A 27,756-nucleotide genomic window follows, 5' to 3' on the forward strand; every position below is an offset into this window, starting at 1 on the left:
CCTATACATTTCTAGTGTTTTTAATAGGAATTGGTATTGCATTTTTTCAAAGATTTTTTTCTGTATCATTGAGATAATCATGTGATTTCTGTTAGTTTGATTACTGATATGCTCGATTATGGTGATAGTTTTCCTAATATTAAGCCAGCCTGCATTCTTGGCATAAATCCCACCTGGTCATAGTAAATAATCCTTGTGATATATTGCTGTCATCCTTTTGCTATTATTTTATTGCGATTTTTTTGCGTTGATGTTCATTAAGGAAATTGGTCTATAATTCTCTTTCTCTGTTTTTTTATCTTTCTCACTTAGCACCCTATTTGTGTCATAAAAAGAATTTGGTAGGACTCCTTCTTTGTTTATTTTGACAAATAATTTATATGGCATTGGGATTAATTATTCTAATTTTTAAAGACAGAATTTCTTCCATGACCTTTTGATCTTTCTTTTCCATTTGGACCATTCTACTTTTCATGGAACTCTTTTCTTCACTGCATTTTTGTGCCTCTTTTTCCAGTAGTTCAATTCTATTTTTTAATCTGTTATTTTCTTTTTGCATTACTTGCATTTCTTTTTCCCATTTTCCTTCAACCTGTGTTATTTGATTTTTTAATTCCTTTTTGAGTTCTTCCAGTACTTGAGACCAATTCCAATTTTTCTTTGAAGTTTTCCATATGGTCGCTTGAATCTCACTATCTCCTATTGACTCTGTACCTTGCTCCTTATTTGCATACACATTTTCTATATTAGGTGTTTTATTTTGGTGTTTGCTCATTTTCCAAGCCTCTTTTTTCCTTGTGGACTGGAAGTTCTAAAAGCTGTTGATTTTGTCTCCAATGTTGATGACTTGCAAGAATCAGCACTCTGAACTATTTTGCCCTGGAGCCAGGGCTTCAGCAAAGTGCATGCTTGAAAGGGCCAAGTGCTACAAACTTCCAGGCCTAATTGCAGGTTGGTGCCAGGACTTGGGACTTCAAGGGATGGGTACGGGGTATGAAGTGCTCTGTTATTGGTGTAGACAGGGTCCAAGGATCCCAAAATTAGCCTATGTACAGTGCAATAGTTGGGTACTAATGCAATAATTGGGGTGGGGGGGTTGACCAGCATCCTCTTAGTGAAATTTTACTTCCAGTTTCCCCTTATCCCATGAAAATCCATTCTCTCTACCTACATTTCAAGTCATTTTCCTTAGGAGAGTCCCCTCTCTCCATCTTGCTATTGGTTTTGACTCCTGTCATTTTGAGATCCTTTTTAAAGTTTAGTTTGGAATGATTCTCAGAACAGTTTCAGCTTTCACTGCTACTAAGCCTCCATCTTGACTCTGCCCCCCTTTTAATATTACTTTAAATAGTGGAGATTAAACATTGGGGAACCCATTACTCCAAAAACAAATATTTGTTGAGTGCCCACTATATGCAAATACCACAGGAAGTAGTATACCTTTGAAATATAAATAATCTCAAGAAAATAAAAAAAATATTCATGGTTAAAAGACCCATATTTTGGTCATGATTCTGCACTAAATTGCTTCATCTGTCTATGTTTACCACTTCATCACTCTACATCTGTTATTTTGCTTATATATGTCCATGACAGTTTTAAAATTGATTTAAGAGAATTTAGAGATGTTTGAATTGTGAAATTGATCTTTTGAGGTTGATGTCAAGAAAAGTAATCTTGGTCTTCCCCAAATTTTCCTCTAATGTTCTCATCAAAACAAAAAATCCTATTTGGGATAGACCATAAAGATGATCTCAGAGGGTATTTATGATGTTCTTATGCTATAAGACATAATTACTGTCCAATTGCCTCATAGTAAATGATTTCACAGTGGATAGAGAGCTGGGCCTGAAATCAGGAAGGCCTGAGTTCAAATCCTACCTCGGACTCTTACTAGCAGTATGACCTCAGCTCACAAGTTTTCTTAACTGTAAAATGGGATTATAGCACCCACCTTTCAGGGTTGTGAGGATCAAATTAGATAATATTTGTAAAAAGCCTGGCATATAGTAGCTGCTATATAAATGCTTATTTCATTCCCATGAATTCTGAGTTTTTAGCAGTGGAATTCATTATCTCTCCTCCATCTCTAACTCTAATGAGTCTCAAAATAATCATTTCCTAAAGACCTCTTCCTGGAGAGAAGTAGAGTCAGTGGCCACTAATGGCCCAAATAGCATAGACCAACTCCTTGGTTCTTTCCTACTAGCTACAGATAGAAACAGACCTATGTGATTCCTTCCCAGGGAATGTATGTCCTCTTTAGAATAGACAAATAAGACGGGGTTCACCAGATCAACTCCCAGTAGGACTCAAAAGAAAACATGCATACCATCAGAAAATACCAGGCAGTAATGCAAAACCTTATATGATCACCTGAGTCTTCTAGCTCTTAAGGAGAACATTTAGAATCCTTAAGACTTTGCCCACTGAAGCATAGAAAAGACCATCAAGCATCAGCAAATGCATGCCATGGATTTTTTTTAACAAAAGCTTTTTTTCTGCATCTATTGATATAATCATGGGGTTTTGTTGGTTTTGTTATTGATATGGTAAATTATGCTTATAACTTTCCTAGTATTTAACCAGCTCTGCATTCCTGGTATAAATCCCACCTGATCATAATGTAGGATTTTTGTGATATATTACTGTAGTCTCCTTGCTAATTTTTTTAAACCATACTAAGGATTCTTTTTTTCCCTTTTGGTCTAGATTTGTGATTTTATTAGAATAGGGATCTTCTATTAGGGAAACTCTCCTATCAAGACAGATCTTAGTGGTGGTTGTTGTTCATTTTTGTCCAACTCTTCATGACCCAATTTGGGATTTTCTTGGCAAGGATAGTACAGTGGTTTGTTATTTTCTTCTCTAATTTATTTTACAGATGAAGAAACTGAGGCAAACAGGGTTAAGTGCCTTGCCCAGAGTTGAGTCACACTGATAATAAGTGTTTGAGGCCAGCCTTGAATTTGAGTCCCAGCACTTCATTCACTGCATCAGTTAACTGACCCATCTAGGCAGATGAGCAACTACTATACAGCATATCTGGAGAGTTACCTGGGACACTTAAGAAGTTAACTGAATTGCTCAGGTCCACTTAGTCAACTTATGTCAGAGGTGAGGCATGACTACAATGGATTCTTATAAATTTCTGCCTTGATGAGGAATGGGAAGCATCATTGGAAGAAATTCTTTTCCATCTATGGTATCAGAGATAGTTCTCTTCCCCCATTCTGTAACTAAATATTCGCATTTTCTTCATCCTACTCTGTTTAACAGCTTTTCATCATTCAAGTCCCTGAATGAGGTGACAAGGAGGAGGGGGAGGGAGAAGAAACATGTTATCGGCCAAGTACCAAACCCATTTATATCAGATATGTGATAAATGGGCATTACTAATGACACGGACTTTCCAAACCTCAAGAGAATCCATCTCAAGAAACCTTATCTCATAGGGCCCTTGTTTCCTGATATACAGAAAATGTTTCAGCATGATCAATTGGATCTTCTTTTTGCCCATATTATATATGGGCCTCTCTTGGGTTATTCTTTTGACCTTAGTTTCCCTGGTTGTATATTATCATAAGGGATTATTCTACCCTTGAGAGAACTACTTTGTATTTTCTACAAACAGATTCTTGGTTACCCATTCAAGGAATCTTTAAAGCAGGGAGACTTATAGGATAATAGATGTAGAGCTAGAAAGACTGTTAAGAGTTCATGAAGTTCAACCTCTTCATTTTAGTGATGAGGAAACTGTTTCACAGAGAGGTTAAGCAGCTTACCTAAAGTCACACAGCTAATAAGTGTCTGAGGCAAAGTACAGTGCCCTATGCACTTTGCAATGCTTCCACGAGGTCCTCTTTTTATCTGAGATGATTAAAGCGAGTAACTATGCTAAAATCAATTTGCCTGGCCTCTCTGGATCTATGAATAGTATAGACTCAGTTCTCCTTTTTATATCTAGATTGTATGGTGTATGGAGTATACAGGGAAGACTAGCATGTCTGGTGAGGTGAGGGTTTGCTAAGCCCTTTTCACAGCTGCTCACCCACCTTTGATGTCTGCCTTTCAACGAATTCTACTTGTGGCCCCAAGAAGCTGTAGCATGTGCAGCAGCCATACCCCAGGAAAACTATCTTAGCAAATGGGCTAAACCAGTTTGAGGGTAACTGTCAGGCCTCAGACCTCTTGGTGAGTTGCAAGGATGGCTAAACTAAGCACGTGAAGATCTACCCCAGCAGAAAAGGCATATGAGAACAATTTATTCCGATGGCTATGAACGCATTGGAAGCAGACATTGTGATGGTTGACCAAACTCTCAGTGTTCCACATTGTCTGCTTCCACCGCTTTCCCAGGCTAACACTAGTTATCCTGACTTTTGTCTTGCCACTGGACTTTGATGACCCTGGAAGACAGTGAGGCTGATGACTTTGTGCAACTTTGACTTACTTAAGTCCGATTCATGGGCAAGTCATCACCCTATGATGTCATTGTTCCTCTTCAAAATAAAGGATGAAAAAGAGACCTAAATTATACTCACCACATAATACCTCTGAAAAATGGTTCATTGATATCAATTCTTAATTATTTGGGGTTAATGACAAAAGTCTGAATAAGTTTAAAGCTAAAAACTCAATGCAAATTTAAACTAGTCATGATCCAGGAACCTGAGTTTTTTCACCATGTCCCAAGCCTTCTTCCTCAGGAGAAAGTGATAAACAGAAAACAGAAAATTAGGAAAGAGAAGGCCAGATATCCATCCCCACTGAAATCTCTAGGGAGGCACATAAAGGTGGGAAACAAACATTATGGAGGTTTCCATGTGTCAGATGGAAGGCCCTTACTCTTTTCTCTTCAAGACACTTAGATGTCTATTTTGCTGTTCTATATAGAATGCGTGTGTGTATATGCATGTCTGTGTTGCATGTGTGTGTGTATGTGTGTGTGTATTTTGGGGGAGGAGTATGGGGGAACTAATTCTATAATTACCATCAGATACCTTTAGCTGGGCTTCTCTTTATCCATACCCTATCAGCAATCCCATTGCTGATGAAGTTATATTGCTTTCAGATGCCTCCTGTTGCCGTCAAGTTCCATGTGAAGTAAATGCCTCTTGTGTGGCACCAACTAGGACCCCAACATCCCTCCCATTACACTGCTAACTAGGGAGAAGGATCATCCCCAACCTGAATAATCAGTCACTATATAATCGAGAGTGAAGTAGAGCTGAGGTCCTACTTTCCACTGGCATATTTCAACAATGCCATACTTTGGAATTACCCTGGAGCCTCCCAATTGCTGTCTTTTGGTTTAGATTAAACCTTGAGATAGCTTGCCAAGTTCCAAACCCACCCTAGGCTCACGCATTGTATGTTTTGAGCTGGACTTGAACTTTATGAGGTGCAAGTTAATTTGCATTTGGCAAAATGCAATTTCCTGTTTCTAAGAAAAAAGGCCTTAAAAGATTTATTTAAGAGACACAAATGGCTTCCTGGACATCAAATAGCTCTTACAAAGCAATATTTTAATAAGTTAAGTGTAAATGAATTGAAAACATATGGATTCAATTTCCCTTGAACTACAGATGGATTTAAAAATTAACGGGGAAAATGGCTTGGCACAGGGACTTTGGGGTTTTCTCGAACCAAAACATTTAAGAAAATAGATCAAGATGTTAAGACAACCACCCCCCCACTAACTCACCAGGGTTCCCCCAGCCATGATTGTGTATTTTCAAGATTCTTGCACTCTAAACAAGAGGAGAATTTTAAATTAGCTCCAACTGGTAGATCTCTCTTCCCTTTTGTATCTCTCCTCCTTTTTGTAATCTTTCTCTTCTCTCTTTCTCTTCATTTTCCTCTCTTCTCTTCCATCTTCTCATCTCTCTTCTCTCCTCCTCTTTTCCTTTCTTTCTTTTCTTCTTCTCTCTTCTCTTTTCCCCCCACCTCTCTTCTTTCTCCTCCCTCTCTTCCTCCCTCTGAAAAGTGCTGAGGCGGTAGTTTCCTTCTGACTTCCGAAAAGCCTCTCCTTTCATTTGGATTCTATCCTCTCCATGTGGCAACTCCAACATTCCAGCTCAGGGGGGAGCATCTGGGTTGCCAGCTCACTCTACATACAGTCTGTCCTGATCAAAGCCTTAAAAACTCCTCCTTGCTCATCTCCCCTCCCTCATCTCTGACCTTGATCTAATAAAAGGGGTGAGAAGTAAATAATTCCTAGTCACTCAATCTCTGCCATCACACACATTCCCTCCCTCAACTGTTATCACATTCTCTCTATCCAGACATTACCTTATGACCCCACATTCTCTCCTTCAGTCTCCACTAAGCTCTTTGCTCATATAACAATCATACCACCATTTCTTACCTCTATCCTCAACCCTATTATTATCCCTCTTAGTTCATAACATCCCCACCCCAATTACCTAACATTTTATTTGGGAAAAGCAGAGATTCTTGAGGAAGTCCTCAATAAGTCTAAATTCATTGTCATTATCTTCATCCTTCTTCAAGCAATTGTGTTTGATCTCACCTTTTGTACTTCAATCAAAAGCCTTGATAATCTTGTTAATTTCTTAATTATGGTATAAAGCTTTAATAGGTGCTTATAATGCAAAGATGAAAGATAATACAGTTCTTGCTTTCAAGCATTACAGTTTAATTAAGGAGACAGAACACGTACACAAAAAGTATGTATAAGATACTTAGTACATGTGATGGTAGAATGGAAGCCTTTTGTGGGCAGGGACTGTTCCTTTTTTCTTTGTATTCCCAGCACCAGCATAGTGCTTTACAAATGATGGGTGCATAATAAATCTATTTGATTAACCAATTGGTTAAATAAGCAAAGGAAAAATGCAGATACAGGGTCCTAGAGAATTCAACTGGAAGATAACCTTTCAACTGGGGAGGTTGGGGAATAGGAAAAATTTTATGTAAAAGGAAATACCTCAAGTGGCTCTTGAGGAATAGGAAGATTTCAACAGGCATAGATGAAGAGGAAACTTATTCCAAAAATGGGAAACATATCATGAAAATTTGTGGAGGACTGAGAGTGGAGGATGAGTCCATGAAATAACTAGCAAACCATTTTGATTAAAGCAAAGTACAAAAAGAGAAAGCATGTAAAATAAGCCTGAAACAATAAATTCAGTTCAGAATACAAAGACCTTCAGCATAAGGCTAAGGAGTTTGTATTGTATCACACTGGTAACAGAGAATCACTGAAGGTTTTCCAGTAGGAGAGTGGCATAAATATATATTTTTGAGGATTAAGAATATTTTCTTATTTTTTTTGTTTTGCAGCTCTGTGAAGGATGGATTGATTACAAAAGGAAAAGGACTATAAGTTGGGGCCTATGATAGCTCCAACAGTGTGTCCAGAGGAATAGATGAATAAAACAAAATATAATAAAGATTTATATATATATATATAAATAAAAAAGAAATATAATCAACAGGAGATGACAATGTATTTGGATATGTGGAATAAGAGAGAGAGAGAAGTAAAAAAAAACAACTCTAAGATTCTGAGTCTGGATAATTGAGAGGCTGGTGATGCCATTAACTGAAATAAGGAAATTGGAAAGAGATCAGGCATAAAAATCTATTGTGTTAAGAGGTCAGTGAGAGTTATCTGCCTCTTACTAGAGCTAAGAATGCTGAGTGGGTGCTAAGGGAAAGAACTGACCTAGAGAGAAATTTAAGGATCATCTATGTCCTGATGCCTAACCACAGAGTAGGCACTTAATCTCTGCTTGTTGAGTAACTGAAAGCATGGCATGAGATGACATCACCAAGGGAAGATGTTGAGATAAAAATATCTACCCTTGGGGTGGGAATGGTGGAGGATGGAAGATGAACCAGAGAAGGAGACAGAGAAGGAGGAAGCAGATAAAAGAGAAGAACTAAGGGAATACAATGTCACCAGTGTAAGAAGAAGAGACTACACAAAGGGAAAGGAAGATCGATAATATTAAATCCTGCAGAAATGTAAGGAAAACTGAGGTTTTTTGGTTTTCCTTCTTAAACTGTTTGAGTATATATCTCTTCCATTCCATCAGATAATGAGTTCGTTGAAGTCAGGAATGCGTCTCTTTCTTGTATCAGTGTCCTTTTCACATAGTGCAGTGCCTCAAACAGAGCAAGTTCTTTAATAAATGTTCACTTACATTTCTCATGACCATGAAGACCCAAAGTGGATGGAGCACTGGGCTTAGACTCAAAAAAGATCAAGTTCAAATTCTACCTCAGACATGTGTAAGTTCTACAGTCCAAAACAAGTCACTTAATCTCTCTTTAATTCAATTTCCTCATCTGTAAAATGGGCATAATAATAGCACCTACCCCATAGATTTGTCAAGATATTTAAATGAGAATGTATAAAAAGGACTTTAAAAGGCTATATAAATGTTAGGTATTATTTATTGACCTGGATCAAACTTAGCTGAATTGAATAATGTGTAATATTTCACAGACCCTACACAATCTGTGAATCAACAGATAAGCATTTAGTAAGTGCCTTCTATGTGCCAACCACTTTGCTATCCCTTCTCCCCACTTGTTGAAATTCCTACTTTTTCATTCAGAAATGACTGCTCTTCCCTGATGCTGTCCTGATTTCTCTAGACTCCAAAGATCATTGCATTTGATCATTATTTGTGTATCTTATCCTCCTCACAAATTGTAAGTTCTGTAAAGGCAAAGGCAAGGCCGTGTCTAAAGTAGGTATTAATGAGTAACCCCTTCACTCTCACAATGGCCCACTCAGTATCTAACATACAAAAAGCTAGGCATCACACTGGAAGACTTAAGAGTCAGGGAGACTGAAGTTCAAATTTTGCCTCAGACACTTAATACTTGTATGATCCTGGATAACTCACTTAACCACTTTCTGCTTCAGTTTATTTATCTATAAAATGGGGATAATAAAAGCACTTACTTTATGGGGTTATTGTAAAGATTAAATGGGATAACAGCTGTAAGTCACCTTGCAAATTTTAAAGATGCTAAGTGAGGTATCCCAAAAATCTTAGTGCAACTCAAGTTTTAATCATTTTAGTAATGTAGGTGCTATAAACGTATCCCCCAAATTATTTGAAACTTATTTAAATTTCCCTTATACTTATTTAGTTTTGTTAATTTTGAAGAATAAATTTTTAATTTTAATTTTGACAAGATGAGACACCTTGCCATTCATTATGTATGCATGCATAACAGTTTCTGGATTACATTTTCTCAGGTTGGTGAATCAGTACAAGAGATTTTCTTCCTTGGGCACCTTGATAACCTGATCTATATTTACTAGACTATCCCCTATGGGGCCACATAAAGACTGTCATGTGTACACCAAAACCTCATTCTCCAGATGAATTTAACCCTAGAATTATAAATACAATCTTTAGAAATAAAAATTATCAATAGTCATAATGAAAAAAATGTTCTGTATCACAAATAATTAGAGAAATGTACATTGAAACAACTCCTAGGTACCACCACATATCCATAAGATTGAATAAGATGACAGAAAAGGAAAATGACAAGTGCTGGAAAGCATGTGGGGAAAATAAGTATACTAAGGCATCATTGGTGGAGCTATGAACTAGTCCCACCATCCTGTAGAATAATTTTGAACTATGCCTACAGAGTTATAAACTGTGCATACTCTTTGTCCCAACATTGCCACTACTAGCTTTCTACCTCAAGGAGATCAAACAAAAAGGGACAGGACTCATATGTACAAAAATATTTATAGCTGTTCTTTTTATGTAGGCAAAGAATTAGAAACTAAAGTGGTACCCATCAATTGGGGAATGGCTAAACAAGTTATGGTAAATAGTTGTGATGGGATATTATTACACAGTAAGAAATGAGAAAGAGGATGATGTCTGAAGAACCAGGAAACTTACATGAACTGATATAAAGTGAAGTGAGAAGAACCAGGAGAACAATCTACATTGTAAAGAAAATTTTTTAAGATAATCAACTGTGAAGAAAGTTTAGTAACTCTGCTCAATACAATGATCCACCACAGTTTCAAAGGGTTCATGATAGAACAGGCAATCCAGATTAAAGATAAAGATAGAGATAGAGAATTGAGAGGCTCAGATAGAAGACTGAAGCATATTTTTTTTCTTTTCTTTTTCCTTTTTTTTTTCAGAACATAGCTAATACAGAAAGCTTTTTTTTTCTTCATGATTCCATAGCATAATGGTTCAGAGAGGAGTTGGAGAGTGGAACAGAATTTGAAACTGGAAATTTAAATTAAAAAAAAAAAGAAGTACAATCCTTTCAGTCATGAAGCAGCAGCTGATAAAAGTCTTTGCAAAGTTTGAGAATTTACTGGAGTAATGCATAGCACAAGATGGTGGTGATGTTGAATTTTAATAAGAAACACTGATATTTTAAAATGTAAATAACTTTAAAAATTTTTTAAGTTCTCAGTTATGGAATTTATATTTCTGAAGTTAATGTAGTTTAAAACTGCACTGTTTTTTGGGACAACATATATTAATCCAAATAATTAGTAGTAGCTAGGTGGCACAGTGGAGAGGGTGCCAGGCCTGGAAGACATCTTCATGAGTTCAAATCTGACTTCAGACATTTACTAGCTCTGTGACTGCTGGGCAAATCATTTAACCCATTTTGCCTTGGTCTCTTCATCTGTAAAATGACATAGTGAAGGAAATGACAAATGACTGCAGTATCTTTGCCAAGAAAACTCCTGGTGGGGTCATGAAGAGTCAGACACAACTAAAAACAACTGAACAACAAATTAGTAGTATCAATAATATTAGTACTTTGCTTTGTACATAATGAGTACTTAATAAACATTTTTGAGTTAAACATTTCCCATATGGAAAGAACATCAAACTTGGAGTCAGAAGATTCCTGTCAAAATCCTAGACTTACATTCCTCAATTACATGAATTTGGGCAAGTGACTTATTTAATCTGGTTTTCAGTTTCCTCATCTGTAAAATAATGATAAAATAAGTTAAATGGTTTTTAAAATGTTATACAAATGTTAGAGATGATGATGATGGTGGTGATGATGATGATGATGATGATGATGATACTAGTGGTAGTGGTGGCAGGGGTGGTGGTTATGAGTGAGAGGAAGGAAGAAAGGAGAGAAGAAAAAGAGGGAATTAATTTCTATGATTCCAACTTTGACCCAATAAATCATAAAATGTATTAAAAAAACAACTTTTGCACTTTCCCTGACTGCAAGAAAATTCTGAAAGATAGCCCAGAAATAGAAAGGATGCCACAATTAATTTAGAATGTGACCTGAGGGAGATCTGCAGGAAAGTCTTAAAGTGGACATCCAGAAAGGGTGTGTGCTGGTTTGTGTGCCTGAATGACTATTCTTAAGACCATAGGATGGGCATCCAGATCTCTAAGTTTCCTTTACATGTGAAATAGGTACAACCCAGTGGAATTGCTTATTGGCTCTCTGCAGGGAGAAAGAAGAGGGGAAGGAAAGAAAATGAATCATAGAAACATGGAAATATTTAAAAATAAAAATAAATAAATCTGAAATAGGTCAAAGATGAGCAAGGCTCTTTATGGGTTTCTAATTGTACTTTTCCCCCCAAAGCTAATTATTTATTTAAAATTTTTCTAATTTTAAATGAACTTGAATTTGTATCTTCCAAACACATTTCAAATTAACAGGTCTTCCATCTCATATGAAGAAGACAGTTCAATAAATTAATGATTAATAACTTGAAAAAAATGCCAACGGATCTATCTTATTTGAAGCTGCAGAGAATAGTAGAAAAAATCCCTAACATATGAATCCAGAGACCTGGTCCCAGACCTATAATAGTTATGTAATTTGAGGAAAATCATTTCACCTCTGAATCTTCTTCCATAAAAAGAGGGTAGTAAGCCTAGATTAGAGGTAGGAATCTTCCTTTATTCAGTGGTTTCTCCAAGAACTCCCCATCAGGCCAAATACCATTTGAACAACAGAACTAACATATGCACCATTAAGAAAAGTGATTCCATTTATTCTATAATAGAAAGTTGGATATGTTAATTTAAAAACTATAGCTCTTTATGTTTACTAACATTTAAAATAATGATAAAGGCAGAATTATGACTTAAAACTTCCAAGAAAAATGTAAAATTACTTCATATTTGGGGATCTGATTTCATTAGAAGAATTATTTCCTCCATTTTAATTGGCCTTACCTGTTTAGATTTCATAGAATGAGATAACTGAAGAATTCAAAAGTCAATGGCCAGTCTTTCTGATGCCAAGCTCTCTCTACACCCTAACTCAGCCAAGAATGGTTCTTGGGCAACAAGTCCCTTTGGTAGATATACATCCATTGCCAGGCCTGTACTTGAAGCCTTTCCAGCTTGATAGAACCCACAGCCTGCTAAAACTTACTTTCTACTGGAATAGCCTTCAATTACCATATAGTCTCATCCATGTCACCATGAGGCATCACATTAGGATTTCAGCAGAAGTACTACTTCTTGATCCACATTTGCCATTTTCTCTTTAAAAAAGGAGAGCCCGAAAGCATGATTGAATGACTTTTTTGCATCTGCATATTTTGGAGGATCAGCACCTTGATGGGCAGTTCCAACATTTCCATCTTTAGTTTCAATTGGTCTGACAAGTGAATGTCTGCCCCTAATAATGACAAGTACATTATGACTTGAATCACATATTAAAATATTAGTACATCATAGGACTCTTATAATGCATGAGGTACACTTAAAGATTGTCCAAAATTGTCCAAATTTGGCTGTGCTCTTAAGGGGGGGAAAAGCAATAACTACATAAAATATTTCTTTCCCTCCCCCTCCAATCCTCATTTTCTTATTCACTTGTAAGCCTGTACTTCTTATGTTATCAAAACTTTTGTTTAGATGAAAATTCAGAAAGAGTCAATTAAAGGTAACAAAAATCCTAAAGGCAAGTTTTCTGTCACAGAAATACATGATCTTTCTAACTCTAGAATTATATCATTATAAATAAACAAGTCCCTGAGACCTTGATTCCTAAGGATAGAAAAAAAGAAATGGAATAATAATGCATTTAAAAATTCTTTATCATAAACTCAGGTATTTTTTCTTCACATGGATCTTCTCTGATATTTGGCAATTATTTTACTTAATGTACCATACATTGGACAACTATCATCTTTCTTTTTAAAATTATATTTTTTTCAGTCAGAAAAAAATTTATTTTCTTTCTCTCTCCCACTCCCAACCCATACATTGGAATACTTAAAAAGAAAAACAAACCCCCCACAACAAATACATATAGCCTGGCAAAACAACTTCTTCCATATATAATTTATTCTGCATCTCAAGCCTACTGGCTATTACTTCTCTTTCAGAAGGTGGGGAGCATGCTTCATTATGAGTACCTTGGAATGACTGGTCATTGCATAAATCAGAGTTCTTGAGTCTTGCAAAGCTGTTTTTCTTTTCAATGTTGTTATTGTATATGTTGCTCTCTTGGTTCTGCTCCTTTTATCCTTCACCAATTCATTCCAGTCTTTCCATGTTTCTCTGGTACCATCACTAACATCATTTCTATATGGTACAATAATATTCCATTACTTTTACATGCTATATTTTGCTCAGCCATTCCCCAATTTATAGTCACCCCTTTCATTTCTCATGCTTTGCCACACTACAAAAACAGCTGCTATAAACGTTTTTGAATAAGTGGGTCTTTTGCTCCTTTAAAAAATATTTTTGGGATATAAGCCTCATTGTGGTTTTGCTGGGTCAAAGAGTAGCATAGTTTGGTAATTTCTGGGATACTGTTCCAAACTGCTTTCCAGAAAGGCTTGGCCAATCCATAGTTCCATCAGTAGCATATTTAGAGCCTTATTTTCATATAGAATCTCTAACATTTGTGATTTTCCTCTTTTGTCAACTTTACTAATCAGATAAGAGTGAGATGGAACTTAGAGTTGCTTTAATTTGCATTTCTCTAATAGTGATTTGGGGAATTTTTTCATATGGCTACTGATATTTTGCATTTCTTGTCTTAAAAACTGCTTGTTCATACCTTTTGACCATTTATGAACTGGGGAATTGATCTTGTTCTTACAAATTTGAATCAGTTTTGGAAATGAGACTTTTATTGTGAAAACTGTCCAAAAATATTTCCCCAGTAATCTATTTCCCTTTTAATTGTAAATTTTATTGGTTTTATTTGTATAAAACTTTTAAATTTGTATAATGAAAATAATCTATTGCATCTCCTTTGCTGTCTCTCCTTTTGTTATGAATTCTTCCTCTATCCATATCTAGAAGGTAATTTCTTCCTTGCTTCTCAAATTTGTTTATGATGTCACTCTTTATATTGATGTTGTATATCCATTAGGAGCTTATTGTGGTATGTGATATGAGATGATGGTTTATGCTGAGTCGATAAAAAAAATTTCAAAATTGGCACAAACCTTGCTGTCCACAAATTAATAACTCCAACATACACCTTTATTCACTAAGCTGTCACTTAGGTCTACAATGCTAATAATAGTTTTAAGAGTATAGATTATACTTGTGATGCTATTTAGGTAGGAAACACAATAACATTTTAAATAACATAAGCCTTGATCATACAAAGATATGAAAATTTCATATTGTAAAGATATTATACATACCTGCCTGTATGACCTTGGGCAAGTCAATTAACCTCTTTTTGTCTCGGTTTCTTGAAACGAAAAATGAGTGTTGGACTAGATAGTCTTTAAGGTCCCTTCTAACTTTGCATAGATTCTCCTGTGACCTGGACAGCCAGCTTGTTGAGTTAGTTCACTAACTAACATGAATCCTATATGGGTGCTACTGTTGGACAATAAGAGAGAGAGAAGATAAAAAATTAAGCAAAAGCAGAAAGCACATTTGGAAAAGATATTTGTGACAACCCCAAACTGTTTATTGGCACAAAAACCCATCGTTTGAATGCCAATATCTCTCCTGTCTATAGTGATACTATATAACTGAATCGCGAAACACCAAAGTCTAAAAAGTTAAAATTACAAATAGTCCAAAGGGCAATACGAAGACATATTATGAGGTATCTACGTTTCACATGGAAGAAGCTTTATATATATATATATATATATATATATATATATTCAAAAAAGGTCAGACCATAGAAAGCAGGCCATAGAAATCTCTGACATTTTTTTAAAATAGAGCAAGGCTTCTTCCATGTTGGTGGATGCTTTAGGTGGGCTTATGGGAAAACATGAACAAGAATAATAAAGCATAAGAAAATGTAGAGCAGTTCTGCTCTGTTTAGTAAATGGGTATCTGCAGTGATGAAATCACAGATCTATCCAACTATATAAGTGTTTGTATGTGTGTTCACATATAGATGTACACACATATATATACACAAAGACATATCCACACATATATAACATAGAAAGATATGATATAATATCTCATATCTCATATAAAATATCATCAAATTGCATCAACAGGCCATGTAATTGATTATAGATAATAAATCAATGTATGATATATTATACTCTATTGTATTATGTGTCCTATAAAATTTGTTAATATAATATGTAGATATTATATATAAACATGTTTATACATAAGTATATTGTAACTGTTCACTATCTTCAAACCACCTTGGATTTTGATTATTTGTATTTTTATCTTATCTGACCTAACTATGATGTAAACTCTTTAAGGACAAGAATTATGCCTTATTTATCTCATACCTTCACAACACTCAACATGTGCTTAATGGTGGGATTGGATGGATTGATGGATGGAATTATATGTGTGTGTGTGTGTGTGTGTGTGTGTGTGTGTGTGTATAACTATGTATTTATATTCAATGTCTAATTTTTCAATCAGTGAACATTTGAAGAATGACTTGTGTATGCCCACCTCCAGAGAAAGAACTGATAAATAAAATAAGCAATATGTAGTTTTATACATACATATATTTTTGTCAAGTGATGCCTTCTTTACTGGGGGATAGGGAGGAAGGAGAGAGTTACCTGGATATTATAATGTAATAAAAATAATTTTTTAAAGCACTTACTCAATGGCAGGCATATCTTAAGCACCAAGTGCAAGAAACCAAGACCATCACTTCTTATGAGTCAGTAAGTACATTGTCCAGATAATACAAAGGTAGTCTCCCAAATTATCTATATTAACTTTTAGCATCCTCTATATATATGTACCACATTTTAAAAAAACTTTGATACACAGAAGTTCCCTATTATTGAAGTTATAAATGAATGAGGGTGACTGATCTCATCCCTAATGATGGCTTGCCATAATATTAAAACGAATTTTTCTTCCCAATCACTGATAGTGGTGAAATCAGACAGTAGGAGAAATAATGCCTGTAATATAATTATGATGAAGAGAACAAGAAAGGGAGGGAAAGGAGGAAGAAAGTTTCTATAAGTTCAAATGCAACAAAATATTGATAGAAACAAACTTTTGAAAATCTACAAATTCTGGCTCTTCCACTTCATTACTACATTACTTTGGACAAGATGCAAAATATCTCTAAGCCTAATTTTTTGTGTGTGTGAAATAGAGGAAGAAATTAGACTAGATAACTTCTGAGGCCCCCTTTCCAGTTCTAAATGTATGGACAACCTATAATCCACACAAACATGACAGATAGAACCAGTGTTCTGTTAATGAGGAAAGGGAGCAGTGGAATGTCCCTCTATGATATTACTAGAGCTTGTTACTATAAATAGCAACTATTAAGAGGCATCATGCTATTGTTTTTAAAAAATTGGTTTGGGTTCAGAACACTTTGGATTTGGATATGGGTCTGGTATTTACCAGCTGTTTAACCAGTGGCAAATTATTTAATATCTCTGAACCTCTGTTTCCTCATTCTAAAAACAAGGTAATAATACTTGTAGAATCCAACTAGATGGACTACAAACAATATAAATAGAAAAGATTTGCCCAAAATCATGATAACCAATTGGGTTCTGTTGGATTTTTTGTTTCTTGCTTATGGAGAAAAAAAATTGAGTTGGTAAAACAGGCTCTCTAACAGCAAGCTTTCTATGATTCTTATATTAAAATCATTCAAGAGTCCCTTGAAGATTTTTGTCAAACAGAAGTAACTGTTCCAAAACTTTCTCTTAAACATCTGATGAAGCATTAAAACAGAGATATTGACCACTGAAGTGAAACATAGAGGCATGGTCAAAGAGGAACTCTCTATGGATGGTTAGGTCCTCCATATACTCATTTGTGGATTAAATTATGATGATTTCATCAGGTCCAAGGATATTAAAGAGTATCCTGAAAGAATTGTAATGCCTCAAAGGAGTTTGATCTGACCATCCACACAGGAAAAAACAAGTAGATGAAATCCCAGACATGTTTGAGTACAATCTATCTCAAGAGGTGATTTGTGACAAAAAAAATTATAAAACTTAAAAATGTTATATGAATTTGATTGTTTCCTTCTTTATGTGCTTTAAAAGACATTAATGTGTAGCCCAATAAGAATGAATGCAACAATGGAATTAAGAAAAAATAAACCCCATTATGCATAAGCACTACTATCCCCATTGTTCATGCTCCTCTTCATCTTCTCAGAAGCTGAATTAATATTTGAAGACATAAAGGTTCTGAAACTGAGAGAGTGTATTTATCATAGTCAATAAACATTTATTAAGCACCTACTATGTGATAGGCACTGTCCTATACAGAGATGGTCCTTCCCTTCCAAGAGCTCATAATCTCATGGATAATAGGGATATAACAATATAATTATAGTATAGTATAATAGTAGACTCTATCAGACACTATGATGAGATCTGGGAAGGGAAAACCTGAAGAAGATCATTGGATTTGTCAATTAAGAGGTTATTCAATCACCCTAATGCTAATATTAATGATATGGAAATAGGTCTTGATCAATGACATATGTAAAACCCAGTGGAATTGCTTGGTGTGGGAGGAGAGGAGGGAAAGAGCATGAATCATGTAACTATGGAAAAATATTCTAAATTAATTAAATAAATAAAACTTTTCAAATCACAAAAAAGAAGTTATTGATGATGCCATGAACAACCACATCAATGCCCAAGAGTTGGCTTTTGTCTCTCCCTAAGACTAAATCACTCTTTCTGCTAGACTGGATTGCTGGGAACAACAGAAAGCTGTCTATCTGAAAGAGAATCTAGCATAATAGGAAAATATTAATGTAGAAGACAATATAGTCAATATTGGGTAAGGTGGCAAAGTGAGAAAAATGGCCTGGGATAATAGTGGATGAGGCTGATAAGTCAATTTAGATAAAATGATAGGAATTTATGCTTGGATAGTAGAGTTTTAAAATTTCAAAATCTTAGAGGTAATGAAATTATGAGATATAATATAGTTTCTAAAGTTTGAGAAATAGTTAGAGTTGAGGAAATTACAGAATTGTGTGATCGCATTCAAGAAAGATCTTCAACAAAAAAGCAAAACCCCAAACTTGATGGTGTGGAATGAGGTGAAGAGGAAGGTCATGAACCAAGTTTTTCAGTAACTGAGATACCTGTGAAAATAAACCATGGGTTGACAGAAAATTTTTAAGAATATGGTAAAATTTGTCAAGAAAAGAAAAAGGCAGGGCAACTAGGTGGTTCAGTGAATAGAGTAGGGGTCAGCAACATATGGCTCTCGAGCCATATCTGGCTCTTTTGAGGGCCAGATATGGCTCTTTCTGTAGGAGCCATAAAGTCAATTTTTTTTCAGGCGCTGTTACAGGAGCGCACAGTGAGAGCACTGTATGGCTCTCACGAAATTACATTTTAAAAAATGTGGCGTTTATGGTTCTCATGGCCAGAAAGGTTGCCGACCCCTGGAATAGAGAAACAGACTTGAAGGTATGAAGTCCTGGGTTCAAATTTGACCTTAGACATTTCCTAGATGCCACTTAACCCTAATTGCCTAGTGCATGCCACTCTTTTGCTTTAGAACCAGTACTTAGTATCAATTGTAAAACAGAAGATAGGGGCTTTTATTTTTTTTTTAAGATAATAGAAAGGCTACCACAAAATAACCAAAGTTGAAGTGAACTAGGGAGAAGAGTTGCTTTGAATAAGGTTAAGTATTTGGGAGAAGGTAGGGTATGAGTTTTACTTACAGCTAAGGTGATAAGACTAAATGACTAGAATTGGGGAATCAATCCAACTGAAAATATTTTGGTATGGCATTGATGTAGGATTTACAGAAATAACCTAACCAAGAGTGAATAAAATTTTAAAACTCAGGTTTTGATATTATTCTCTTGTGAAGTTTCTTTGTCTGACTTATTTTGCTCCTAGATTAAAGGAACCATATTTCCAGGATCATGTTAGAGAATATAATTGTCTGGACCTGACTCAGACTAATCCCTCGTAGTTAAGGTCTGAATTTGGAATGACTTGCGACACTTGTAATCCATCTCACAGTTGATAAAAAGAAGCTTTTCTTAGCTATAGCAGGGAAAAGATTCAGATCAGTGAAGGATATTCATCGAGGATAAAGCTTTGACTCAGCTGAGCCCAACTTCCTAGGTCTGGTCATGCTAGTAGTCTATGCTCTGAAGCTTTAGGAAAAGGAAATTAAAAACTGGAGATGTGTAATCTGGTTGTTTTGTATCAGGTGACCAAGAAGCTGTGCCTGAAACTGATTCCCTTGGGCTGATCCAATTTCAAGGAGAGTTTCAAATCTCTTAAGGAAAAAATGAAGCAAAGGACATGGGGAGAAAAGACTGATAGGAAGGGGAATGGTGTATGGCCATGTTGGTGAACCTATGGCACACATGCTGGAGCACGCAGAGGGCTCTTCCCTTCTCCCTCTCCACATATGCCCAAGGACATTTCTCACATCACCTGCCCCTCTGCCCAACAGCACAATGGGAGCACTTCCTTCGTCCCTTCTCTGGAGTAAGGCAAGGGACTCACATGCCACATGAGGGTTGCAGTTTGGGCACTTGATCTCTAATGCCTCTAAAAGGTTCTCCATCATTCATGTTTAGCATTACCAAAGGCTGCCTATCTGATAACCACAGCAAGTTAAGAAGCAGAGTCTCAGCCCTCAAAGGCCTTTTGTCTAATATAAGCAACATAATTAGACTTAAAGAACATGCAGACAGAATAGCATTACAACACTAATGAAATTATTGAATTTAACTCACTAATAATCCTTTAGAAGGATATAACATGAATTGGTTTACATTTTCTTTCACATATAGCTTCTTTCACAAGCCTGTGAGTTGGGGGTAGGGGTGGAGAGAGGGCAGAGTTTACTGTGTCACATTCAGTAGTAATGGTAGTCATCACCTTTGCTTCTACCATTTTCTCTATCCCTTGTTTTTCAGGGTGGCAATTACTATTGGGCACAGAGGAATGGCTAAATTTTTTTAAGAACTCTATAATACCTAGAAAAGAACCTGGGAATGCTTAATACATCTTTTCTTCCATTAACTTATATTTGTATCGGTCTACTATTTTCTGCCGACATTTTACGGCAAAGCTTGTTACATAGGGTTGTTATGAGGACCCAAATACTAGTAAAATATTACATATTCATAAACTATGTAAAGCACCTGGCAAATATTTTAAGCACTTTATTCATACTAGCTTTTATTATTCATTCTTCTGTCTTCCTCCTGAAAGGGCAAAGGAGTCGATCTATTCATATAATATAATAGCTTAATCAATAAATATCAGTTGAATGAATGAATGATTTAATGAATTCACAAATGCCCCTGCTAGAGCCCTTTTGAATCAAAGGAATACACTGTCCCTGTCACTCACACAGGGATAGGTTTCCTTTTTTTTCCATTAAGAAGAATCCTATTTGGGGCAAACTCTCCATCAGTACTCTTGTTGCATCCTGCACAAACAGCTTTCTTAATTAAAAGATCTTAATCACAGCAATGCTTTTCCTGTGGAATCCTCAGAGAAGAAGAACCAACCCAACCATGATGCTTACGTGAAAAGACCAAGAAAGGTGTCTCCTGTACTTAAGAATTTTCTTTGTAAGACCCTAGTGAATGTTTCCTTTTCCTCTTCACTTTCATTCCCTATGCCCCTCTATTTATTATCTTCCTCTTTCCCTCTCTCCCAATTAACATCCATTTACCGTCTTCTTATTTCTTAAACTGCTTTCTCTATATCCCTCGATCTCTTTCTTTTTCTCATCCTCTCCCTCCGAGCTTCTCTTTAGCCTTCTCTCCCTCATTTCTCTCTCTTTCTTTCTCTCTCCCTCCTTCCCCTCTCCATCTATCACTTCTTTCTCTCTTATTTTCTCTCTTCCCTTTCTTTTCTCTTCACATTTTGAATATGATGTCAGATTATTCTTTTTCAACATTTTTTTTCAGATTTGTGGAAGCTGAATTAATAACTAGCATATTTCTTTGTACCACCTGGAGAGCAGTCAGATAGTGTAGTAGGTAATGTGGTGGACTTGGACTCAGGAAGGTTTGAGTTTGAATCCTTCCTCAGACACTGACAATCAGTGTCGCCTGTAACCTTGGGCAAGTCATTTAACCTCTCTCAGACTCAGTTTCCTCAAATGTAAAGTGAGGGAATTGGACGTGATGTCCCCTAAGGTTTCTTTCAGCTCTTGAGTTATGATCCCACAGCACTGTGAATCTCTCCCTGGCACTCATCACTAAAGTCACCCCAAATATCTTCAAGACTCAATTTGTTACTTCCTCCAAGAAACCCTCCCTGATTAACTATACCAATTTTATTAATTCTTTAAACTACTCCCTCTACAATTATGTTTCCCATTTGAATGGGAGCATGTTGTATCTGGCATGCTTGTCCTCATGCTATTGTGGGAGAAATCAGGTAGCCCTAAGGCTGATGAATTAGCCTTAGGTTGCCTCTCTAGAGCTTATAGAATAGCAGTTCTCCAGGTGTGGAGTAGCAGGTTCAAGTGTGGAGTAGCAGCTCCATGTGTGAAGTGGCAGCCCCAGCTGTACAGTAACAGCTTTGGCTCTATATGGATCAGGGTTTGCATATTTATTAGGGTCCAGGGATTAGTCATCTCTCATTCCACAGAAATCTTTACCTTTTCCAAAAATCCTGGAAAATGGGCATGACCAAATTCAGGTAGAGGTGTGTTTGGCGGTTTGATACATATGTCATTGGGAATAAGGAGCATGTGCAGGTTTGAGGGATCCTTCTGTACTGCCAGAGTCCCCAGTGTACATGTCCCATATCCCCCCCCCCCCATTGTCCAACTTATTATGATTTAACAATGTGGGAGAGGTCTTATCACCCTTCTGGAATGTTTTCTTCAATGATGGGAGTGGGGAGGGGGATAAAGCACACTGGAGGAACAGTATAGGTAATTAATTACATCTAACTAAAGTAAATATAGAACAATATATGTAATTAATAAAACAGTTTAGGCATAAAGCTGATGGTCCAGTATGGCACATTACTGAACCAGCATTAGTGATAGATGCTGCAATTTATGCTTCACTAATACTAAAACCACAGATTTTCAGTTGGTGTTTAACTAGTGTTAACTGATGAGAAATGGAAGATTTCAGCGTATGAGGGTCCCACTCCTATTACTACCCCTCACTGCCCACTGCCAGCTTCCATCAATGTACCTCTATGTCTCCTAAACTATATTGTGAATTCCTTCAAAATAAGGATCCAGTTTTCTTTTCCTTTTGCATCTTTTCTCTTTCCATCCCTTTCACTCCAGTGACTATTGTACAAAATAGGAACACTAAGCATAGAACAGTTGTTCAATAAATGCCTATAGGAAATGATTGATTGTGCTGGTGACACTATCCAAGCCTACTGTAAGTTTCCAAAGGTCTGCTGCTAAAAAGAAAAGGATCTTAAGCCCATAATTGTCCATCTAAGCTACAAATACCAAAGATGGTATTGGAGCCAGTTTCTGGTGCTAATTCCTCTCCTCTCTCCTTTCTCTAATTTCAAGTACATTCCATCTTAAAATGTGTCTGCTAATTAACATGAATCATGTCCAAAAACACCTAGGTTTTTCATTGGATTGAGAGCCAGGCCTAGCATTGAGAGGTCTTGGGTTCACATCTGACCTCAGATGTTTCCTAGCTGTGTAACCTCGGGCAAGACATTTAACCTCCATCACCTAATTCTTACTACTTTTCTGTATTGGAACCAATACACAGTATTGATTCTAAGATGAAAGGTAAGGGTTTAAAAAAACATTATTCAGGGGCAGCTGAGTAACTCAATGGACTAAGAGCCAAGCCTAGAAATGGGAGGTCCTGGGTTCAAATCTGGCCTCAGATACCTCTCAGCTGTGTGACCCTGGGCAAGTCACTTAACTCCCATTGCTTAGCCCTTACCATTCTTCTGCCTTAGAATCAATACACAGTATTGATTCTATAACAGAAGGTAAGGGTTAAATAAAACCATTATTCATCTCCCATTTTTGTGATTTGATATATTTATAAATATATAGTTGCAATTGAAAGTATAGTTATACTATCTCATCCTCCATAAGGAAAATGGAGGGGCGGGGGGTGGGGTGGGGAAGGAGGTCTTTGACACTCCATTTCAAGTTAACAACTCTTGACTTAGACACTAATGAGAGATTTGAAGAATGCAAAGAGAAAAAAGGAAATGTGACAAAGGTGTATGTTATTGTTTGAAAGTCCTTGACTCCCCACTTTTGTGTGAAGGAAGGAGAAATTGTTTCTTAGTTCTAATTCATTTCCCAACAGGACACACTCATTCAGACTTATCTATCACACCTTTATGAACCTTATCATCCTTTTAGATCACTTGAGTCTTTGGGATCACATCTCATCATTGCCCTCTGCCCTTGAGACCCCTCTGAATGGAGGATGAAGTGGAGAGCTCCTCCAAAACTTCCATTTGAGAGAGGTGCCCAGTATAGCTATTTCTTCATTTTCCATCCAGTCATATTCATTGAACTTCTCATGGGCGCATAGATTACCTTCCATCCCTCCCCCCATCACCACCACCACTCCACCCCTCTGCCTTTCAGCTTTATCTTGTATGTGGTTTTCCTCTTTTGATTGTAATTTTATCCAGTGAATAAGTAGGCCTGTTTTTTAGTTTTTTTCAATTTCCTCACCTCTTATTTTATTTTTATTTAATTGATTAATTAAGAGAATTTTTCCATGGTTACATAGTAGACCTGTTTTTAAAGGAACTGAATCCTAACAATCTTGACATTCTCACAGTAAGTGAAAACAGAAGATCCAAGGAAGTTTAATACACTAAAAAGATGACTCATGGGCTCTCTTTGGATAGGAAAATAAAAGAGTTGGTAATGCTGGTTTTATTATACATCCCAAGGCAACAATAAATATAATTTATTTCATCATTTATTCATCTCATATTGCAGTACTCATAACAAGAATTTGAAAAAAGACCACCATGAAAATAATTGCAGTTTATGCACCAAGATCTGTTGCATTGGATGAAGAAATAGCAAAACATTTATGCAGATCTACAGAATCTGGAATTAGGCGCAAAGAGTTACAAAACTGTGTATACCTCTAGACCTAGAAATACCTCTCTGTTTCCCAAGGAAATCAGGGGAAAAAGGAAAAAAAACATATATGTTCTAAAATATTTATAGAAACTGGAAATTGAAGTGATACTCCTCAATTGGATTATGACTGAATAAGTTGTGGTACATGATTCGGATGGAACAGTACTATGCTATAAGAAATGATGAACAGGTTAATTTTTTTTAATGGAAAGGCCTACACGAAATTATGAAAAGTGAAATGAGTAGAACCAAGATAACATTATATACAGCTATACAACTAATGTTTGAAAATAACTTGTGAATGTCTACCTCCAGGGAAAGAACTAATAAATAGAAATATTAAAGGCATAGCTTATACCTACATTTTTTTATTTTTTGCCAAGTGATACCTTCTCTGTTACAAGGAGGAAAGGGACAGGGATACCTGGGAATTCTGATGTAGCTAACAAACAAATAAATTTTAAAAAATTTTAGATTTATGAATATCTAGATTCAACCTCCAAACTAAATTAATATCTACTCATAATCAGAGACTTCAAAATAGAGATTAGTATAGGAGACAAAAGAAAATATATTGGAAAATAGGTCAAAGGCTTGTAAACTGTATAGTATCTATATATATTACCTATACAGTCCTGTGCTTTAATGTCATTAATACTTTCTTCAAGAAGAGAATTAAGAGTTCTGTACTTGAATAGCACTGCATAAGTTCACAAACACACACAAAAGTATCATTTTTAGTAGACAAGAAATGATTGTTGCAGTGAGACACTGATTTCTTAGACTATGATTAAAATCAATATCAAATTAAAAGGAATAAAAATGAATAGTTGTGATGCACAATTGACACAATTCAAATATGACATTTTTAAAGAAGCAGTTGATGCTGAAAAATAGGAAATGGATGAAAGAACAAATATCAACATAACCTATCACTTTTCCTTCATAAAGAAGATTCATCAATATAAATAATATGTTATTATTTATGTTTATTTATACAATATACATATTATTTATATTTATTATAATATAATATAATTTACCACAATGAGACCAAAATAGCCTTACAACAACTTCCTTCAGCCAATACTTGAGCTTTCTGTCAAACAAGGGAGGTGAGACAGTCCAGGGTAGTATTAACATGGAATATAAACTCATTTGTAAAATATTATAGAAAAAGATGGCAGAAGATTTTGAATGTTATTTGCTCCATAAAATAGCAAGAATCTGGGTGTGAGGTCTTGTCTAAGACATATGTGTCAAAAGTTTGGCAAGAAACCAGACACACAAATCATTCTCAGGAGATTGAAAGATGAAAATGATTAGAGAACAACAATCAGAAAAAAAATTAAAAAGGTCCAAGAAAATCTTTGAAATAAATTATTTTCTCTATCATGGAGTCACCACATTTATACTCTATTATCACAATTCCAAAGGGTTGCATGAAGAGATAGAAATAGAATTAAAGGAAAAAAAGAAAAAAAAGACTTAGACTTGACTACATAACACTCAAGAAGTCCACACTGGATATAACATCATTTTGGGGACATCAAAAGAACAATTCTCAAACTATCTGTAAAAGGCAAGGATACCAGATACCTTTATTTCACTTTAAATTTTTTTTTATCAATTATATGTAATAACAATTTTCCACACATCTTCCTAAATTATATGCTTGAACTTATCTCCCTCCCTCTTCCCTTCCCTTCCCAATGCTGGCAGGTAATTCAATCTGATACTAGATACCTTTTTTTTTTTTTTAATCACAGACCTCCCCAAAAATAAAAACTGCTCAGGGAAAAATATCAAGAATTACTGACCAATATACCATCTTTTGCATCTCTACTGTTATGAAAATAATCTTGAATCTATGATGGCTTGAGAAGAGAAAAATAAGCTTTTCCAAATTATATTCTGCATTATATCACATTTTCTATAGTCAAATTCTTTATTTGTGATAAGGAATAAATGACCAAGAATAGCTAAAAGTGTTAACTCTTTTCAAAGGCATCTATAATTTCATAGGTACCAAGGCAAAGGGATGACTCCTAAATACCAGCCAGCAGGTAAAAGAGGTAGAGAAAAAGAAACATCGCTATCCTTATAATAGGTCTTCTGTTTTACCAATGCCTGTATTGCCCTATCATTCTGGGACATTGGTTCTTGGAGGGAAACAATGGAAGACAGGATAAGTCACAGAAAGAGAGCCAGTTTCAAAGGATTAGGTGAATAGGTCTGACTTTTATTTAACAAAACTCCACTTCTCCCACCCTCACTTTAGTGAATTAATGAAAGACTTCTAGAATGCATTGACAGTGCTTAGAGGGTCAAAAATTTTATAATTAGAAGGAACCTCTATAGACTTCCTAGTTCAATGCCCTTATATTAATAAGTGAAGAAATTGGGGCCCAGATAGTTAAACTTACTTACCCAAGTAAGTCATATGAACTCCTGTTTCCACTTTCTGGTGGATTTGGATTTGGTCACCCAGTGAAATCATCCCCATTTACATTCTTAGATTACACCTAAACAACAGAACTCTTTTTTAAGGAGAATTCCTTGATTAGGGTCCTGTTAATTAATGCTCCTAACCTATTCCTATTACCTCTCAAGAAGAAGAAACAGAACATTTTGGAGATTATAGAGAAAGCCAAGGAAATAGTCAAAGTAGGAGGTGAGATAATATCTGCTCCATCTTTCCCTTATGACTATCTACTCACAAAGGGGCTTTACTCTGGGAGATGTTGGAATCAAATCAAACAGGTTGTGAAGAAGCAATTCTTAAATTTTCAATATGAACATTTATACCTCAGAAATCTATAAATGCTACAAATCAAGATTTGATTCATTGTTTTGTTGATTGACTCTAGACTTAAGAAATGATGGAGAAAATGTTAATAATGAAGTTTAAAAGTAAAAGTATTCAAGGCTTACATTTTGGATGGAGGGATAGTTATTAAACATTTACCAGCACCCTCCTGCTTCAGATAAAAATGAACTAACAAAGGCAGCTTCAAAGAGGGAAAAGAAGTCACAACTGGGAAGCCTGAGGGCCCTATAGAAAGGAAAAGTAAGCTCTTTCCTTTTCCTAGAAGATATGCCAAATATATAGGTCTTTTTAGCCTCAGCTCAGGAAGATGGAGGAGAGAAGAAAAAATTCTCTTTTCTATCTGTTTTCTGACTGAATCAGTCTGCAACACAGTATGGCCCAGTACTTGGATTCACCTTTTCATACACTTGCTCTCTA

This window comes from Gracilinanus agilis, chromosome 3 (genome assembly GCF_016433145.1).
Source record: "Gracilinanus agilis isolate LMUSP501 chromosome 3, AgileGrace, whole genome shotgun sequence".
NCBI classification, from domain to species: Eukaryota; Metazoa; Chordata; class Mammalia; order Didelphimorphia; family Didelphidae; genus Gracilinanus; species Gracilinanus agilis.